A 19,745-nucleotide genomic window follows, 5' to 3' on the forward strand; every position below is an offset into this window, starting at 1 on the left:
GACCCTCGGAAAGCTGGCACGCCCTGCTTCTGGGTCCAACCCTGACACAGAAGCAGCCAGAGAAGCAGGAACACCCCATCTTCTGTTTCCCTCTTCCTTCTCCTTCCCATCTCCCCACTGGCTTTTCTTTGATCTCAGCACAAATAACACAAGCCCATTATAAACTTGTTTACCCTCCAATGACAAGAATACAGACAAAAGTAATTAGAGATGAACATTAAATGGCCCAACCCAGCTCCCCAGCAGAACGGATGGGGTAAGGCGGTCAGGGTGAGTCAACTGGCTCCTGCAACAGGCGTTTGCTTCGGGCGGTCTAGGATGTGGCTTCCTTGTTCCCAAGGTCCTTTCTTTGTAGCTCAAGACCCCAGTGAGGGCCACTTCAGAGGAAGTGTGATGCCGCTACCTGTCTTTAGCATCACCCCTCAAACCACCGCTTCTAGGATCTCCACAAAGCTCTGACTCTCATCTCAGGTGTCCAGTGAGTTTCAGGCTTCTCCATCCCCTGAGATTTTAGGGAGATAATCTCATGTCAGGCATGTACCCCTTCTCTCTCCTCTAAATTGACTGAGGGCCCAGTGTCTTGGCAAATATCGAACTAGGCTCTAGGAGAACTGAAACCAAACCTATTGCCATTGAGCCTATTCAGACTCCCGGTGGCCCAGTGCATTACAGAGTAAGACTGTGCCTTGGGGTTTTCTTAGCTGTAGCATTCATGGACGGGGATTTCCAGGTCTCCCTTCCACAGTGCTGCTGGGACTGACCATTGGGTTGGTAGTCAGGAGTCAAGCACAAACCTATTTGTATCAGATATGGTTCCCAGTATCATCAAGGACAAAGACCATGAGAACCCCATGGTGGTACATAGCAAAACCCTTGCCCACAATTTACGTTCTATAAAATACGAAGCATACGTTAAGCCCACTTGTACTTAAGGAAGGGTCTAATTGGCTTCTATCTGCAAGGGATGCTCTCCAACTAATGTGTTCTCATGGGGAGGCTACACCCTTGTCTGGTTCCTTTTTGCATAATAACCTGCTATTTCGTGATCTTTATAACATTCTCCCAGGGCTCTGAGCTTTTATGTTTAAACTGGAAGGAACTCTTGAAAGCAAGGAGTTCCTTTCCTTAAAGGCGGGGGGGGGGGGGAGTACACCATCATTACCCAGGACCCCAGAATGAGCCTCTTTCGGTTACCAGGAAGGAGACAAAGTGGCCCATACCAACTTTGTCGCTCTTTCCTCTAACGCATGAACCACAGCCAGGGTCAAGTACACAGGCGGCATCTTTCATTACTGTGGGGCAAGCCTCCAGTCAATCCCATCAGAGTGGAGCCTTCTGGTCTCCAGCAAGTCATTATGTACTTAGGATTATCATTAATTTTCTCTCCCTGAAGTGCTTCTGATGAATGCGAGGTCTGTGGACGAGAGCCGCCTATGCATTCGCTGATAAAAGGTTCTATGTTCAATTTTCTAAAAGTGCCCTTAGAGAATCCTCGATTTCCTGCCTCTTCCTAAGAAGAAACTGAATTTGTGCCACCTTCAAAAAAGGGTGGACTGAGTCTTCTTAGTGTAAAAGCCCTGAAGTTTGGGAGGAGAGGCCACAGGAAGATATCGGAGACCGCACATGTTTACTGGCCTGTTCCCTCTGGGGTGGATGGTGGTGGGGAGGGGGCTGGTTGAGAGTAGAGAGAGCTGTTATTATTCACTGCAGACTTAACTGTACAAGCCAATGTCGATGTGGCTTCTTTTCCTTCATCCCATTTAGAGAAGCAGAGCCCTGGGCTCCCATAGGGGAGTGGAGCTCCCATCTGCCTTGCTGAGCCCAAGGAGACAAGACCCACCTTTAGCCTCTGTGGAGTCCACGTTGACTGTTCTCTGGGCTACATCCTCTGATGTCCTGCTGGGTTAAGAACGTCAGTTGGCTTCAACATGGTTGGGCGGAGTGGGGGGAGGGGGGAGCCCGAATCCATCCAGCCAGCCGGGATACCCAGTGTTGGAAAAGCTAGGCTAGGGCACACAAAGTCTCTAAGCAGTGGTGTTTAGGCAGACAAGAGAGTCACACGCTTAGCTCTAAGAGACTGATTTTATGAAGCCAGGGACTTTGTAGCTTTTGTTGCCAAGCATTATAGCATGTTTAATTAAGAGATTGCCATGAACTGGCACCGTCTGGAAATGTATTAGCGGTGCTAAAACAGTGTTTCCTACATGCAGCTTCTGGGAAGGCGCTCTCCAGAGCGTAGCGCACAGTGATGCCCGGTCTCTCAGGGTCCGGGTGTGTAACGTTCCCACTGCACTGTGTCAACCACTGGTGGCTAGTGGAAGCAGGGAGTGTTGTGGCGGTCCAGCCACTGCTGCTCCCCAAACCAAAACCAGCCTCACTGCCACCGAGTCAATTTTGATTCCTACCGACCCTAAAGGACTGTAACTCTTGACAGGAGTAGAAAGCCCTGTCTCTCTCCCACAGAGCATGTGGTGATTCCAAACTGCTGACCTTTCGGTTAACAGCCCGGTGCATAACCACTATGGCACCAGGTGGCTAAGATTTGCCCTACATTCCACAGCTTCTACCGGATAGTGTTAACTAAGCAAACAACTCCAGGTTTGGGGATCCTAGGCAGGAAATGTGCTGTTAGTCAACCAAGCCAGCCCCCCACAACTAATCGCAGGTTCAGTAGGTGCAATCATGCAGTTAAGATATATACAGATTATAGTAAAGTCGGAGAAAAATAGGAGAGATGGGAGAGAGATAGTAACATAAAGAAGTCAGACACATTTCATGGTAGCATGCCCACCTCAGCGCCTCTTGGTGGTACACGTGGAGGTGGGAGACCAGAGGGCAGGAGAGAGCTCTCCTGAGGTTTTATTTCTAACCAAAGCTTATGTATCTTTGGTGACATGCAAGCCCCTGATTACAGATAGTGACCCATGTCATAGGAAGGGGTTGTAACATGGGCAATACAAGCAAAAGGATGGGGATGACGTAGGGGTGTAAAGGGAGGGAATAGGGGTACAAATGTGGCAAGATGGGCAGACCCTAGACTCAACATAGTAGCCTAACCTTAGTCACTCTTGGGTGATCCCGGCCTGCCTTCGGGCACTCTTTCAAGGGAACAATGTCAGAAGGGAGTGGGCTCTACTTAGGGTGAGTCAGACGATACAGCTGGTTGCTCCATAACCTTAAAGAGAATAACGTCTGACCTACTTTCTTTGACCTCCTAGTGTACGGTCATTTACCAAGCTTAGCAAGCAGAGTCTTGGGTTTGGCAGATATTTGGGGGAGACAACCTGGGAGAAATCTTTCTGGATCCCATAGTCAACTATTCTTGTTCTAGATTCTCTAATCAGTTTAGATGATCTCTTCCAACTTGGTGACACGTTGGGCTGCTGACTGTAAGTTCGTCGATTTGAAACCACCAGCCACTCCTCAGAAGAAAGATGATGCTTTCTTCTCCCATAAAGCACTTCAGTCTTGGGAACCCACACGGGAAGGCTGGTTGCTAAGAGTCAGAATGGACTTGATGGCAGTGACTTAGTTAATTCATTTTCTTAACTTCCTGTTAATCTCCTATTCCCTTATGTACCTGGAACAATCAATGAGTAGTCCAATGGCCACAGGTGTAGACCTTTAGTTCCCAGGGAACAACAGTTGGACAACGCAAAAGAATTTGATAGGAAAAGTTAACCCATTGTATTCAGAAGATTAGTCAGTGTCAGGAAGCTCTTTGTCCTATGGAGCATCAAACAACTAATCCATTGCTTTTACATCTTTCAAAAAAAATAAATTCCTTTGAAACTAGGTGGGACAAGCTCTGTGTAAGAATAGCTATCAAAAATGCTGTGTCATTGAGGCATTGTGTTTTTAAATACTGGGCACTACACACAAAGCCTGCAGGCACAGTTGTGAATCCGAAGTGCCTTTCCTCAAAGGAACAAGTAGAATCAAGCCTTTCAGCGGTGTTATGATGTGCTCCACATACTATTTCTATGGTGTGCTATTATTTCTACGTATTCATTTATAAAGGCTTTAGGTCTTTGACGTTTTTGTGTGAGTGCACTCAGATTCACAGCTCTGAGTCGGAATCAAGATGTTTATGACAAAACCATCTTATAGAGGAGAAAGGGCTATGAACCAGATGACATAGATTCCAGTCTTGTATCTGCCAGGAGACTTGCTTAAACTCTTGTGGCTCAAAGTGCTTCTCAGCTACATAGAGTCAGTTCCATATGCGTGGAGGCAAAAAAACCTGGCTTTGCATCACATACGAGCTCAACAATCTTGGATAATTTACTCAACTTATGTCTTGGTTTTATCATCTATAAAAAAGGGCAATTAATCACAATTATCACATGCAGATGTTATGGAGATTAAAGAGTATTCTTATTCTTGGCCTTGATTTCCTACAGAATGCTCACATCACATAAGACTACCTGGTGCTATAGCATGTTACAAGTTGGGCTGCTGACCACAAGGTCAGCAGTTTGAACCCACCAGCCCATCTGCAGGAGAAAGATGAGGCTCTCTAGTTGCATATAGTCACAGTCTTGGGAACCCACAGGGGCAGTCCTATAGCATCACTAAGAGTCAGCACAGACTCCCTGGCTGTGAGTTGGGGTCTTTTGAAGAAGATTCCTCTCAGTTTTGGAATTCTATAATCTTCAGACATGTGCCATTCACCCCTTTTCCCTTTAAAGTTTGAAAACACACAGGTGAGCCCCGCAGCCACAGCGAGGCTAGTGCATGACTGTTTCTTCATGTTGGTGTGACCATGGCAAATGTCCTGAACGAAATCTGCCTTCACATTTAGGCTGGAGGAGGAGGCTCAAGGCCATCCATCACACAGGAGAGCTTCACCCCCAAACCCTGACTAGACAGGCAAGAAGGGCATGCATGGAGCCAGAGGGGTCTCGAGCAAGTCCTTAAAGGGAGCGCTGTCTCATGCTTGCAGTTTTCCATTATTAGTCCCTTGATCAGTCAAGGTGTGAACCTGGAGCATCTACATTTCAAAGGCATTTGCTGGAAATGCAGGAGCACAGGCCAACCCCAGTGACTTCCTTAGCCTCGATCATTTTGTGCTGACCTCTCCGTTACTGTAGATTGGCAGCCCCTTCACGCAAGTTAGTGTGTGTCTTCCATGTAGTTAACAGTTTACTCTCTTCCCCTCCTACCTTTGCACCCAACAAACACGCTTCTTTCTGGGCAAAAGCAACTTATCCTGACTTTTACTAATAGTGTTGTCATCTGATGGGTGTCCTTTTGTGATTGACTAGTTTCACTCAGCATAACGTCCTCTGGGTTTATCCAGGTGACCACCTGTTTGGTAGGTTCATCAGTTCTTTGACATGTCCAAGAGTACGCTCAAGGAGATGGATTGACACAGCGGCTACAATCATAACAAGAATCGCGAGGCAGACACCAACTGGACAACGCTTCATTCTGTTGTGCGTAGGGGCACTATGAGGCAGGACCAACTTGAAGGTGCCCAACAGGGTGTCTGTCCCATAGTCCATCTGCTGATGGGTATTAGGCCGTAGCCACCTGCTTTGCTATTGTGCACAGTTCTCCAGTAAACATGATGTGCATGTCATTCCTGACATCGCAGCTCTTATATCCCCTGATTTACACCCGGGACTGGGACTGCTGGACGGTACAGGGCTGCTATTTCCAGCTTCCGAAGGAAGTTCCCTCGTTGTCCCGGGCGGTTGTTCAATTCTGTATTGTCACCAACAGTGTCCCAATCTCCCCTGAGCCCCGGCAGGACTGTTGGTTTCGAAAGCTTTATTACAAACACCCGGGTGAGATGATATCTCATGACTGTCTTGGTTTGCATTTCAAATGGTTAATAATTGCAAGCAGTGGTTCATGTGTTTGTTGGCCACCTGAATGTCTTCTTTGGTGAGGTATCGGTTTATGGTCTCTGTCTGTTTTCAATTTGGATTCTTTGTCTTTCTGTTGTTGAGGGATTAAAATTTTTTTTATAATAATCTTCCAATATGTCATTGTCATTCTCTGCCCCCCACCACACACACACACACACACACACACACACACACACACACACACCGTGGTCTGCGGTTCTCCTTTACTCTTTTGGTGAAATCTTTGATGTACTTTTTAAAAAGATTCAAACTACTATCAAGTTGATCACAATGCATAGTCACTCCGTTACAAAGAAAGGAAACAAACCCACTGTTCTCCAGTAGATGCTGACTTATAGCGGCCTGTAGGACAGGCTAGAACTGCTCCTGAGCGTTTCTGAGACTGCAACACCTACAGCAGGTAGAAAGCCCCGCTTTTCTTCCAAGGAAGAACTGGTAGTTTCGAACTGCTGACCTTCCAGTTAGCAGCCTCACTCGTACCACTTTGCCACCAGGGCTCTGATAGAACTGAGAGAAACTGCCTGAGACGGTGCATTTCAGAGATGGAACTGAGGCTATTTTTACGACCAGGGCTGTGTATCTGTGTACTTCCAGGCTTTGATAGCTGGAAATGCGGGGTCTCCTACTTTGTTTTTCCTCTGTGTGGTTGTCATTTGCTTATATGATTTTTCTTTTCTTTTTTATATATAAAAAATTCTCTTTAAAGAGTAATAATGGAAACTAGATCAGGATTGCATTGTATCTAGAGATTGATTTATGTGATATTGATATTTTCACAATCTTAAGTCTTCCTGTTCATGAGCATCATATACTCCTCTTTCTGTAGGTCTCTTTGGCTGGCTGATGGACTCAGGTTGTTTGAATCTCCTGACTTTGTTGATGCTCTGGGGTAACATGAGAGTTGTGGGTGCTGCGGGGTGGTTCGCCCCTTGTTCAGATCAGATGGGTCTTACTGACCGCCCAATGACCATGCACCATGCTACCATCTGGTTTCACAAGTGACCTCCCCTGTTAAGGCTGCCCCCCCTTTCCCCCCGCCCCCAGCCCTCCTTCTAGCCTTGCCTCTGTCATGATAGACCTGGACATAGATTATCTGCAAGCAATTTCACCACTCTCTGGCCAGGCCCTATACTACCTCTTGAAGTGACAGGACTTGAGCCCTTGCTGACAAAAATCAAAGATGGCAATCTTCAGTGGGGGTGGGACCCCCATAAAGATAGCAAATGGCCTGACAACTGGGCTGATAAAGGGCATCATGATAAATGGCTGAAAGATTCCATTGTGCTTGGATCTGCTCTTGGAACAGTCAAGAAGTCAAAGAACAGATTGCACTGGACAAATCTGCTGTAGAAGATCGCTTGATGGCCAAAGACGTCACTTGGATGGCTGAGGTGAACCTTAACCAACCATGGCATTTTCAATCATCTCACATACATAGGAAACGTGGATAGCGCATAAGGAAGATGAGACAAGCATGGCTGTATTTGATTTATGGTGCCGGCAGAGAATATTGCCAGTCCCACGGACTGCCAGAAGAACAAACAACTCTGTCTCTGAGGAGGTGCAGCCAGAGGGCGCCTTGGAAGCGAAGATGGAGAGACTCTTGTCTCGTGTACTTTGGCCATATGATCAGGACAGGCCATTCCCTTCCTGGAGAAGGACATTTTGCTCAGTCAATAGAGAGTTGGCAATAAAAAGGAAAACCCTCCATGAGATGGACTGACACTGTGGCTGCAGCAATGCACCCGAGCATGGCGATGACGGGGCGGGATGGGGCGGGACGAGGCGGTGTTTTGTCTCCATTGTGCATAAGGTCAAGATGAATCAGAAAAGAGTCGTGGGCACCTGAGAACACCCGCTGGCCTGGCCGAGAACCGTTTCAGAGTCCATACACAGGTTCCGTCTGTTTTTCTGATTACCAGGGCACGCCCAAACCCGGTCTATGACTTCTTAACTATGTATTATACCTCTATTATACAAATATGCTCAAAAGTAACATCCTCAGACAATTAAATGAGGGTGAATGAGGCCCAGATTCACTTCTGGAAATGACAGGAGACGTGTTGTTTATGCATCGGTTATGGTAGTCTGGAGATTTTTTTTAACCTAATCTTGTCACTTCTACATGCTATGGATGTGCACACGGTAAGTAGGTGGGCGTACCATTTTTGGGAGGAAAATATGGCAGATTATAACAGCCAAGGAAGTCAAATGGGAAATATTTCTAAGTAATTGGGAAGTGCAGCTCAGAAACTTAAGCAGGGACGCTTGTCTTCCATTTTGTTTCCTCAAAAACCACATTTGGAGGGTCTTTTAAATATCTATGTGCCTCCTACATAGTTCAACCACCCACCAACAAGCAAATAAAACGCAAGTTGTCTGTGATGTGTAAATGTTCTGTAATCTGTCAAATGGGTGGCTGGGATCCACAGAGAAGATGCAGTTGGAATTTTGTCAAAGAGGCTGTTAGTCCAGGTAGACTAGAGAAACAAATCCAGGGAGACTCATCTATGTGTAAGTGACTCATCTATGTGTAAGAGCAATTGTATAATAAGAAAACATCCTGGTCCAGTCCAGATCAAGTCCATAAGTTTGCTATTAGCCCCTAAGTCCAATATTAGCCCCTATGTCCAATACTAGTCCATAAATTCCTCGTTAGATTCATACAGCACATGCAATGATGCCAAACACAGGAAAATCACAGCCCAGTGGATGGAAATTGTTGTGGACCCAGTGATGGTAGAAGCATCTCAGCGCTGGTGTGGGTCTCCACGTGGCTCCATCACCATAGCTCCATGTGGCTTGTCATCCGGAGGATGGAGCAGAGAGAGAGTGTCTGTGCACCGCCTCCAGGGAGGAAGACAGGAGTTCCCAGAATCCTCAGGAGAAGGCCATGCTCACACAGAGGCCTCATTGGTTATGACATGATTGACAGGCTAGACTCCACCCCTTTGCTCAAGTTGACAGGAGACGATGTAACTGCCACAGGGGTCCATGAGTGAGTCTCTGTGCTCTCACTAGGCAGGAACTTGCTGGAATACACTGAGGGCTGGAATCTCTTCAAGAGACTCGGGTAGCCTTGGGGGCGCCAGGACGCTGTGACAGGACATACCGCGGGATTGTCCCAGATGAAACTGTAAGGCCTGTCTCTTGCCTGTTTTAGTGTGAAGGAGAAGAAGTTCAGGTAACTTTCCCCAAGAGACCATGCTGGTGAGTGACAGAACTAGGATTTGAATAGGGCCTCTGTTTCCATCCAACCTGGGTTTTCCTCTTTGCTGCATTGCCTCCTCATATGGTCCAGCTGGGGTTAGATGAGGTGGCTGTCTCATTCCAATCTTTATTCCAATTTTAATGAAGTGGACATTTGTTTCACCCAAATCTGGCATGATCCTGTAACCCACATGTAGAGACATGAAATAACCCAACCACAATGCCCTGGAAAAGTCTTACTCAGCTTAAATTCAGGGACAGGGAGGCTTCTCTTTATATTAAGACAGAAAGACAGACTACAGGAAACATTTTCTGAGGAAGAAGAGAACCTTCAGAAAAAAAACTGACAACCATTCAGATCACCAAAACTCTCCCAAAGACCCAGCAATGAGTTTATTTTCTTACAAGGGGTGCCATTCATAGGATTCTGGGTCCTATCAATTTGTACAACAACAAACAGAGGCATAACATATGCAGTTTCATGGACCATTTTACTCCCAACTGAGTGGTGCAGATTATTAGTGTGCTGGGTTGTTAGCCAAAGGGTTATAGGATCAATTCTAACCAAAGGCTCCTGCGCAGACAGTCTGGAGGATTGTGACATGCTGGGTCACACGGGGGTCTCCTTGACTCGCAGTCATCTTGATGCCCACTGGCTGTGATCACCCAGTGACTTGTTAGAAAGGTTGACCCTCAGGCCCACCCCAGATCTAGTGAGTCAAAATCTCATTTGAACAAGAGCCTCGGGGTGTCAGCATACACCTCCAAGTTATAACATTTTAAGTTACAGTCAACAAGGGCACAAGGGGTGCTTGAAGCTGGTTGCTCCAGGTACTGTTTTATTTACTCTGTTGGCATCTGATACGTCAGTAGACTGATCCCTGGTGGTGTGATGGTTACCTTTGGCACTGCTAACCAACGGGTAGGCAATCCCTTTCTGTACCTTGAGACATAACGAAAATGGCAGACACGAATTACCAGGGAATGATGGTCCCTTGCTTTGCGACCCTACGAGGTTTTCCTGCATTGATATGTGTTCCTCTCACCTTGTGTGTGCTCTGCGTAGGTAGAAGAATGCCCAGCACGGAGTCAGGGAGGGTTGTTCTCACTTTGTTGACACCAGATTTCAAACCTGAACACAGGTATGTTGCTTCCTATGAGAAAAAGGAAGAGGTCAGGAACCGCTTCCACCCTGAGTTGGCCGCTCCCTGTTGCCACTGCCCACTGGGCCACCACCCTCTGTCATTGAACAGATTCTTACCCACAGAGGCCCTATGGAACCGAGAAGAGCTGCCCCCTAGGGACACCAAGATTGTCTGCTTGATGGAAGCTGGCTGCCTCATCTTTCTCCCGTGGAGTGGCAGGCGGATTCGAACTGCTGGTCTTTCTTTTGGTTAGTAGCCAAGAGCTTAACCACTACATCACAAGGCTCCCTCACTAAGCCACCAGCCAATTTTAATCTTGGGGCTACTCCCTCTGCTCCGCCTGTTAGGGTCCTGGAAGTCCAGGGAGAGGATGACCCATCCTTGGTAAGGAAAGGCCTGGAGTCTGTGGGTCTTCTGAGGGCGCCACACAGGTTGACGCTCCATGTTCGAAACCTGGGCCTATGCCTTTATTCTGCTTAGAAATGATCAGAACGTTCTGGTAGGGAAGGGCGATCGGTTTATTTTAGGTTGTTTCCTGTGCGGCAGGAAGGGCCGAGGCTTGTCGCAGCTGTGGGGATTTGCTCTCTGCAGCCTGGCACGGTGGAGTTCAGCCTGAGGTCAAGCTCCCCGTGAAAGTTGGCCAAGTGATAGAATGCAGGCTGCCTGAGCTTGTGATAACCCCGGGGCTTTCCTTGGAATTCACTGCTGCCTCACTCTTCAAACTGGCATCGCAGCCTCAGAAGCTTATCCTGGGATTGGACTGGAATGACAGCATCAGACCACGGAGATAAAGCCAGGGGATACTTCGGAACAATAGCACTACTCTGGGTGGAGGATGGCTTCGCTATCGCGACAGCAGAGAAACAGGCAGATACAGTGACATTTTTGAACTCTAGATAAATGAAACGCATACGAGGTGTCGTTGGTATTTTCTGCTTCTCACTCTTCCTGAACTACATCTTTCGTCTCCACCAGGAGCCAGCGATGCCTTCACCTTTAGCAGGTTTGTTGTTTGTTTGTTTGAGTCACAGTGCTGTTGGTATTTACATTGCAGTCAAAAGGCCTGTCTTGCAAGGTTTGTCAACATTTTGATCAACACATGGAAAGCTGTGTTAATGCAGGTGCTCTTACAACGGTCAAATAGTGAATGTTTCCAATATATTGATGATTTTAGAAACTAAGCAGGGAGCAGGGGGAACAAAGAAACCCAGAATTGCCCACCTGAGGAGTAAATGGAGTGTCATGTCACAATTCTAATGATAAAATCCTTGAGTAGTGCAAAGGCTGAACACAGTTGGCTGTTAACTGAAATGTTGGCACTGTGAATCCACCCAGAGGTGCCTCAGAAGAAAGGGCTGGCAATGAAATGGTGAAAAGGCAGTTGTTAAAAATCTGTGGAGCACAGTTCTACTATGACATACATGGAGTAGCCATGAATTGAACTTGACCACGTGACAACTGGTATTGGTGTAAAAATCTTTCATAATCTAAGGTCAGGGGTGGGGGGGGGCGGGGAATCAGTAGATCCCATCTTTTGACCCTTGAGAAAGGAAATTAAGGAAGAGCTAAATTCCACTTTTGGCCATTGGGGAAAAAATTGCAGAGCAGAAAAAGAATTCTTTTAAAAATATTATTGTTGTTGGGAGTTAATACATGTAGCATATTATTCCATGGTTTTATCCCATCGAGCAGTGTTGTACAAGTGCTCCCACAGTCAGTTTCCAAACATTCTTTTCCTTCCTGGACTCTGACGTCAGCTCCCTTTCCCTCCACCCGTCACCACCACTGCCCCCTACTGCCCTGAAACCCTGATTTTACTTGCTGTTCCTATAGGACATCAATCCTGGGGTTTATATACCTGAAAACAGAAAACCATACAACACAAATTCAACAGGGTGACCCCAATGACATAATACCTCTGAGATAAACTCCAAAATGAACCAACAAAATATAGAAAATGTTGAAAACCAGATTAGGTGCAACGCACATCAGAGTGGGGATTTAAAACAATCCTGATCCAAATTGTGGATCGAGACTTACATATTGAATAATTATGGACAATACAGTGATTTCACTGAGGTATAAAAATAGCTTGGTTGAAATCCCTCCAGGAAAACTAGAAGCAACCAAGGACAAGAACTTGTACAAGAATGTGGAAAGAAACCTGAAAATACAATGGTGGAAAATGTATCATGCCTTATCAACTGTGTGCGTGTTCATACCTTTGCCAGACCACGTTGGAAAACCCCTGTCTTCGAATGACAAATTGCTCCAATTAAGTAGATTTACAAAAATTAAGTATAATGATATTTCTGTGATTCAAATCATGGAGTTCAAGATCATCCTGATTAAAATGCTCTGAGGTCAAAAGGAAAAGCCTATTATCTGATGTCGGATCAAAATAAATAGATTAAAGGTCGTCTGAAACCAAGGCAGTCAATCTGGGATTCTAGACTTGATTGTTAAAGGTGATCTGAATCTTAAAATGAAAAGAAATCGATTGGGTTTCACTGAGGGGGTGCAGCGGTGCACGCCCCCGGCTGTGAACCAAAAGATGGGCTGGGGTGATACAGTAGGATTGCTCTGGGTCAGAAAAGATGGCAGTGGGTTTTAAGGAGAAGTCAAAGTGCAAAGAGCTAATTACTCAGCCAGTAGCCGAAAGCCTGTAGATTCACACCCACCCAGAGGCCACGCAGAAGAAATGCCTGGTGATCAACTTCGGAAATTCATGAACAGCAGTTGGTTCAACAGCAAGTCCTAAAGGTGAATCAAGTTAGATCATTTTTGTTTCCATTTTGAACAAGTTTTCAGAAAGACGGCCATGGAATGTGTGTGAGGGTAAGTACACTGACATGGACAGCATATTTCACAAGATATGTACAGCCCGCTTCATGTTGTTCTGTACACAAGACAAACACTATGTACTGAAAGTTCAAATAATTCGGTGGATTTGTAACTGGTGGAAGAACAAAGGGTGCTGATGGATGTGCCCTTGCAGAATCATTTCTCTAGAAGCATACCCTTAGCTCTTGGCTGCTCCTGTTGAATCTGGTGTCGGAAACAATGAATTGGTGAGTGGGTAATTGAAATAAGGGACAGTGAGTAAGGAGTAAGGACTACAAATGAATAAGGATGATCAGAGGAGACTGGATGCATTTGAAGTACAGTGTTGTCCATAAATATTGAAAGTACTATGGGCTTCCAGAAGAACAAACAACTCTGACTTGGAGAAAGCACGGCCAGAGTGCTCCTTAGAAGGGATGCTGGACACGTTATCAAGAGAGACCAGTCCCGGGAAAAAAGACATCAAGTTAGGTTAAGTACAAGATCAGCAAAAAATGAGGAAGACCTTCAACAAGATAGATTGATGTGGCGGCTGCATCAATGGGCTCAAACATGACAACAGTTGTAAGGATGGTGCAGGACTGGCCAGGAGTCCATTCTGTTTGGGCTATGAGTCGAGGCTGACTAGATCGCATCTAACAATCATCACTGGGCACGTGGACGGGGATGTGGAAAGCCTGCTCCTCCCACTGGCAGGTAACATGAAGCTTGAAGGGGTGGGAGTTAGCTCCGGACTGTTTCTTCCTTTTAAACAACAAAACAATGATTTTCTTTGAGATTTCTAAAAATCCATTGAGGGGCTAACTCAAGGAATATGAAGTTTTTGCGTGAAGCTACTTTTTACTTTTATTAGTTCATAAACAAATATGTATTAAAACAAAACTAGTTTGCCTCTTTCATTCACTTCCAGTTAACATTTTACTCTGAAGAGATTCTCTAGCCTTTGGCCGAGTTACACGAGCTGATTATGAAAGCTCTTGGAAAATCTGTATTTTGATTGTACCTTAAGATTTAAGAGGAGTTGGATTAAACTTCAAGATAGATAAGATAATTTCAAAGAGTGCAGAATAGTTGAGCTCTGTTACCTTATCATTTTTACCTCAGAACCTTAAAACTCCTTTAGATTAATTGCATGCTAAAGGAAGAAAAACACTTTTCCATGGCTCAGTGAAACATTTTAGGCAACTAAACGGTGAGTGGATTTTACAGTGGCTTGATCGTGTCCTAAATCATGGCATCCTGTTCATTATGCCATTGCTGTGGTTCCGTGTCTTTGACTGGTTCCATCCAAAGTGGCCAAGTTTACAGCAGCAGCAGCAGCGTGACTGACTGTCGTCACTGCCGTGACAATCACTGTTACAATCACTGTTGCAATCACTTTTACAATCACTGTTACAATCACTGTTGCAATCACTGTTACAATCACTGTTACAATCACTGTCACAGCCACTGTGTCAATGTGTCTCCTTGATGCTTCCTCTCTCTTTTGCTGCCCCGCTACTTGACCAAGTATGATGTCCTCCTCCAGGGCCTGGTTTCTCCTGACAGCACAACCAAAGCACGTGAGACAAAGGAGTCTTCCGACTGCGTGTCTTCCGAGGCGTATTTGTCTGTTCTTCTGGCCGTTCATCGTGCTTGCAGCATTTTTCACCAATCCCGTCTTTCAAATGTGTCAATTCGTCTTCAGACACCCTATCCATGGCTCACGTTCACAGCCTACGAGGCGATGGAGAATCTCATGGCTGAGCCAGGCACGCCTTAGTCTTCTCACTGACAACCTTCCTCTCCAATGCTTTAAAGGGTCTTGAGCAGCAGACTTGCCCAGTGCAGGATGTGTGGTCTGATGTCTTGCCTGCTGCTTCCATGAGCACTGCCTGGGTCCAAGCAACATGAAATGCTGGGCAATTCTGATCTTCTTTCCATGTATCGTGATGGCCCACTTGGGTGGATTGGAGTGCTTCAAGTTGGTGGTGTAGTCCTTTCCGTCCTTGAGCTTCAGCGGGAAGTGCTTCAAGCCCTCCTCCACTGTTAATTATGGCAGTTAAACACCATGGTACTCGATTCATATGCTCCCAAATGCCACCCCTCTAGCGCTTCAATTCGTTTACCTCAAAGCATCTCGCAGCAAGCACAGCAGGAAGCTGTGACACTCAGAATCAAACATTCCAGAGAGATGGTCAGAGGTTCCCTCGAGCTCATAGCCAAGCTGGAGATGCGACCAGCTGAGTTCTTGAGTCTCCTTGTAATACCTACCTCTCTCTCCTTTGGTTTCCCTTGGCACATTCTTAGACTGTATATTTTCCTCCTGTAACTTATATATTTTATAAGCTACCTTTATGTATTTTTTAATAGAGGATAAAAATAGAAAAAAATATGGATAACATATTTACAGGAAAAGAAAACCCAAGTCCAAATCTTCTCTACCAAAAATCTCAAATGCGCACAAGTAGAAAGTCAAGTGAATATTTGTGCTAGCAACTAGCACCAAACTCACTGCCATTGAGTCGATGCCAACTTGTAACAATCCTTTAGGACACAGTAGAACTGGCCCTGTGGGTTTTCAAGGCTGTTAACTCTTTATGAAAGAAAGCCTTATCTTTCTCCTGTGGAGCGGCTGGTACTTCCGAACTGCTGACATTGCAATAAGCAGACTGACTTGTAATCACCATTACCCCTCCATCTGTAAGTTCCAAAAATTAAAGAAAGTTGCCTGCCTTAGAACCTGGCAGACATCACTCACATTTTGAGACAGTGGGCCTGGGAGGGAATACACAAGTTACGCAGCCCAATAGACCTCACAAGATGCTAGTCTCGTTACCTGGTGCCCAAGAAGATGGCTCTTTCATGGAACACCAACAGGGGCTCTACACACCGGGATTGGCATGCTATTCGGATCCATGCAGTCAGTACGAAACTCAGGTCATGTTCCCCTCTCTAGTGAAAAAACAAACAAACATCAAGGACTACTCTTACTATTTGGGCTGAGATCAAAAGAGGCCTGACCTGGTCTGCCAGTCTTTGCTTGGCTGGCCTACTTTCAGCTCCACAGTTTGTGCCCCTTTCCCCCCCCCCCCCCCGTTCCTTTGCCTGATGTCTCTTTCTCCAGTGTGTCACTGTCCTCTGACCTCTGAGCCTGGGCACACATTCTTATTTCTGTCCGTATGTTCTTGCTTCTCCCGTCTTCTTAAATCTGACTCTACTCATGGTGACTCCACGTGTGCAGAGTGCAATGGCTCCCTCCAGTTTTCATGGCTGCCAGGCCTTTCTCCCAGCAGTCAGTCTCTCTCTCTCTCTCTCTCTCTCTCTCTCTCTCTCTGAGCACCGCCAACCTTTGACTCAAAAGCTGGGTGCATAACCGTTTCCACCAGTCGTTTTACCAATTGAGCTAGTCATTAATGAGCGGGCCTCCTTATATTTCCCCTGAACAGTATTTTCTGCGTATCACATTCATGGTGTCTAGAGTAAGAGCAAGACGCCCAAAAGGAGTCCCCTTGAAGAAAACAAAATCAAAGGGAGAGAGTGTGCCCGGGAGTAATGCAATAATGCAGATTCGAACCACGTGAGGCGCTGTTTGCAAGACTCTCCCAGTTCATGACCAGAGAAAGCAAGTTCATTGGTTGAGAAAAGAGGATCCATTTACCATGAAATTCCTGACACCGTGGCCCCCCAGATAGGATCCCCTTGCCCTCATTGGGTTTCCAAAGTGCTTAAGTTTTTTTAATCAAGAAGTAGTTGTTGCCTCCTAAAATCTCCATGTCCAGAACTTGCCCTCCCATCCACCCCGCAAAGGAGGCTCCTGCTCAGGGTCTTGCCACAGGCAAAGATTTCTCATTTGTTCGGTCTTCTTCTCTCAATGGCAGTTCTTCCTAAAAAGATGCCCCTGGTGATTCAAGTGTCCAGAACAATTTGCATGCTCGGCTGAGCTCCTCCCGTGTAGCCCCACTGGGGGTTTGCACTCCCCTGTCTCCACAGGGCATTTAGATGGGATCTTGGTGCTGGTCAGGTTGCTGATCAGGTCCATGGCCCGATAGCCACACATCAAAGTCAGCCACCAACATGGATGCACACCAGCGAGGCGAGGCCAGTGCTTTCAGAGAACACGAGGACTGTGACATTGAAGGGGTACTTAAGATTCCAGAGAGGCATTTGTTCAAAGCTCGGTGGGAAATGAAAGCAATGCTCTCTCCTTCCTTTCCTTGACCTTTCCAATGACATCAGCCCAGCTCACAGCAGGTGCATCCTTCCCATGGGAGTTTCTGCGGACACCGCTGTCCCATCACTGATGTCACACCATCTCATTCCTTTCCTGCCCGCAGAGGGGGCTACGCTCACCAGGCAGCAGGACAAAACAGGATGCCTCTCAGGAGGCAGCTCTTCTCTCAGCTTGCTGCCAGGTATCTCTGGAAGCATCGTGAAGGAGTCTCCTTTACTTTTAGACCCAATGCTTCTGGGTCCTTGTCCTCAGCATCTGGCTCAAGGGCAGGCATCCAAGCCAAACATTCAACCACTAACTGAAAGGAATCGGAGGCTCAAGTCACCCACTAACGGAAAGGAGTCGGAGGCTCAAGTCTACCCCAAGGGGCCTTGGAAGAAAGGCCTGGCAATCTACTCCTCACAAAGCAGTCATTGGGAAACTCTGTAGAGCACAATCCTACTCTGGCTATAGAAGGTTCACCATGAGTTGCAATCAACAGCGGGTAAACTTGTAAGGTGTGGAGAGAGCTAGCACTGATCTTGCCTTCCCAACACCAGGGGTCTGTGTTTTCTCAGAACTCACTGGCTGGTATTGGGTCAAAGGCTTAAAGTTCTAGGTCCCTGTTTCTATAGCTGTCCATGGATGGGAGGGGGCTAGATAACATCTTTGGAATTAGAGTGCCCATGACTCCATAAAAAGACTGAACATTTGTTGGGGTGAAGTGGCTGAGGCCCTGCCTGACTATGCTCCACAAAGAAGACAGGTGATAGCCCATCCACACCAGAGGAGAAGCAGGGCTCTTCATGCTGCCCTTTAGCTGTGCTTTTGTGCTTAAAAGCATGCCATACCCATCAAAGCTCCACAAAAACAAACACTGCCATCGAGTCAATACTGACTGAGAGTGACCCTATAAGACAGAGTTTCCAAGACTGAAACAGTTGACAGGAGTAGAAAGCCCTGTCTTCACAGAGCTGCTGATGGTTTTGAACTGCCAAACTTGCAGATGACAGCCTAATTCATAACCGTGCCACCAGGGTTCCTGCAGTGCCTGCCAGCAGTTTTCATCAAATATAGCATGTTGCTTTTGGATATCTTACACCTGTCAAGATATAGTCTTGCACACTCTATATAGGGTCAGTATGAGTCAGAATCAAATGGATGACAATGGGGTTGGTTTGGGGATTTATGGTGCTTGTGGGTTAGCCATTGGGCTGCTGATCACAAGGTTGGCAGTTTGGGTAGTTACATAACTTCATGTCAACGTGAAGGTATGAGTGAAGGGGTGGAGTCTTGCCTGCCAATCAGGTCACAGCCTGATGATGCCTCCTGATGGGCATGGCCTTCTCATAAGGAGGTTCCTGGGAACTTCCTCTCTCTCTGTTTTCATCTTCCTGTTCACAAGCCATGTGGAGCCACCCCGAGACCTGCGAGAGCCCTGGAGATGCTTCCACCACCACTGGATCCAGAAGACTTTGCACCCCTCTGGCCTGTGATCTTCCTACGTCTGCATCATTGCGTGTGCTGTGCAAGTCTGAAGAGGGATTTATGGACTAGGATCGGACTTATGGGCTAATATGGACTTATGGACTTGATCTAGACTTGACTGGGATGTTTTCTTAATATAGAATTACTCTTTGATATAAAGCTCTCTCATATATATGTGTGTGTCTGCAGATTTGCTTCTCTAGTCAACCTGGCATAACACAAAGCTATCAAACCTACCAGCTGCTCCTTGGTTGAAAGATGAAGCTGTCAGCTCTCGTAAAGATTCAGAGTCTCAGAAATCCTAAGTAGGGTTGTTAGCATCACACTAACTTGGTAGCAGTGGGTTAGATAGTGGTGGTGGTTTGTGCATGTGGGGCATGGCAGGTGGTCTTTGAAACCCTATGACCACTATCCCCTTTGCTGTAACTTTCCCTGTTTGGTACTCTGTGACCCACCCTTCTAATCTCAAAATCTTCCATCTTTAAAATCGTGATCATCAGTGTTCCATCCAATAAGTTTCCCAAAGAAGGGCCCCAGGACCCTCCCATGCAGAGTCTGTGCACCATTTCCTTCTGCTCACCCCGGACCCAAGCGTCACTGGAAGGACTCGTATTACCCGACTCACTGATCTCTCTGAGCGTATTTCTCAAGTGAGAGTTCATCTAGGCACATCCAGGAGGATGTGCCTCACCACTCGGACCTCTGTCTATGAACAGAGGCTGGTTAGAGCGTGAGGAGGCCTGCGAAGGGGGTAAGAATCTGAGGAGTCTGGAGGATTAAGAGACCCAGGGCCCTCAATCTGAGGAGCACTTGGTATTTGGATCATGAGTGTCTGTGCCCCTCCATTGCATGGACAATAACCCCCACCCCCCTTCTCTGGAAACAAGTGTCTACTTTTCAATCAGCTAATAACCTACTTTAGAATATTGAAGAACAAGGATGTTACCTTGAGGCCTAAGCCATGGTACTCTCCATTGCCCCAACTGCATG

This window comes from Tenrec ecaudatus, chromosome 5, assembly GCF_050624435.1.
Source record: "Tenrec ecaudatus isolate mTenEca1 chromosome 5, mTenEca1.hap1, whole genome shotgun sequence".
NCBI lineage: Eukaryota > Metazoa > Chordata > Mammalia > Afrosoricida > Tenrecidae > Tenrec > Tenrec ecaudatus.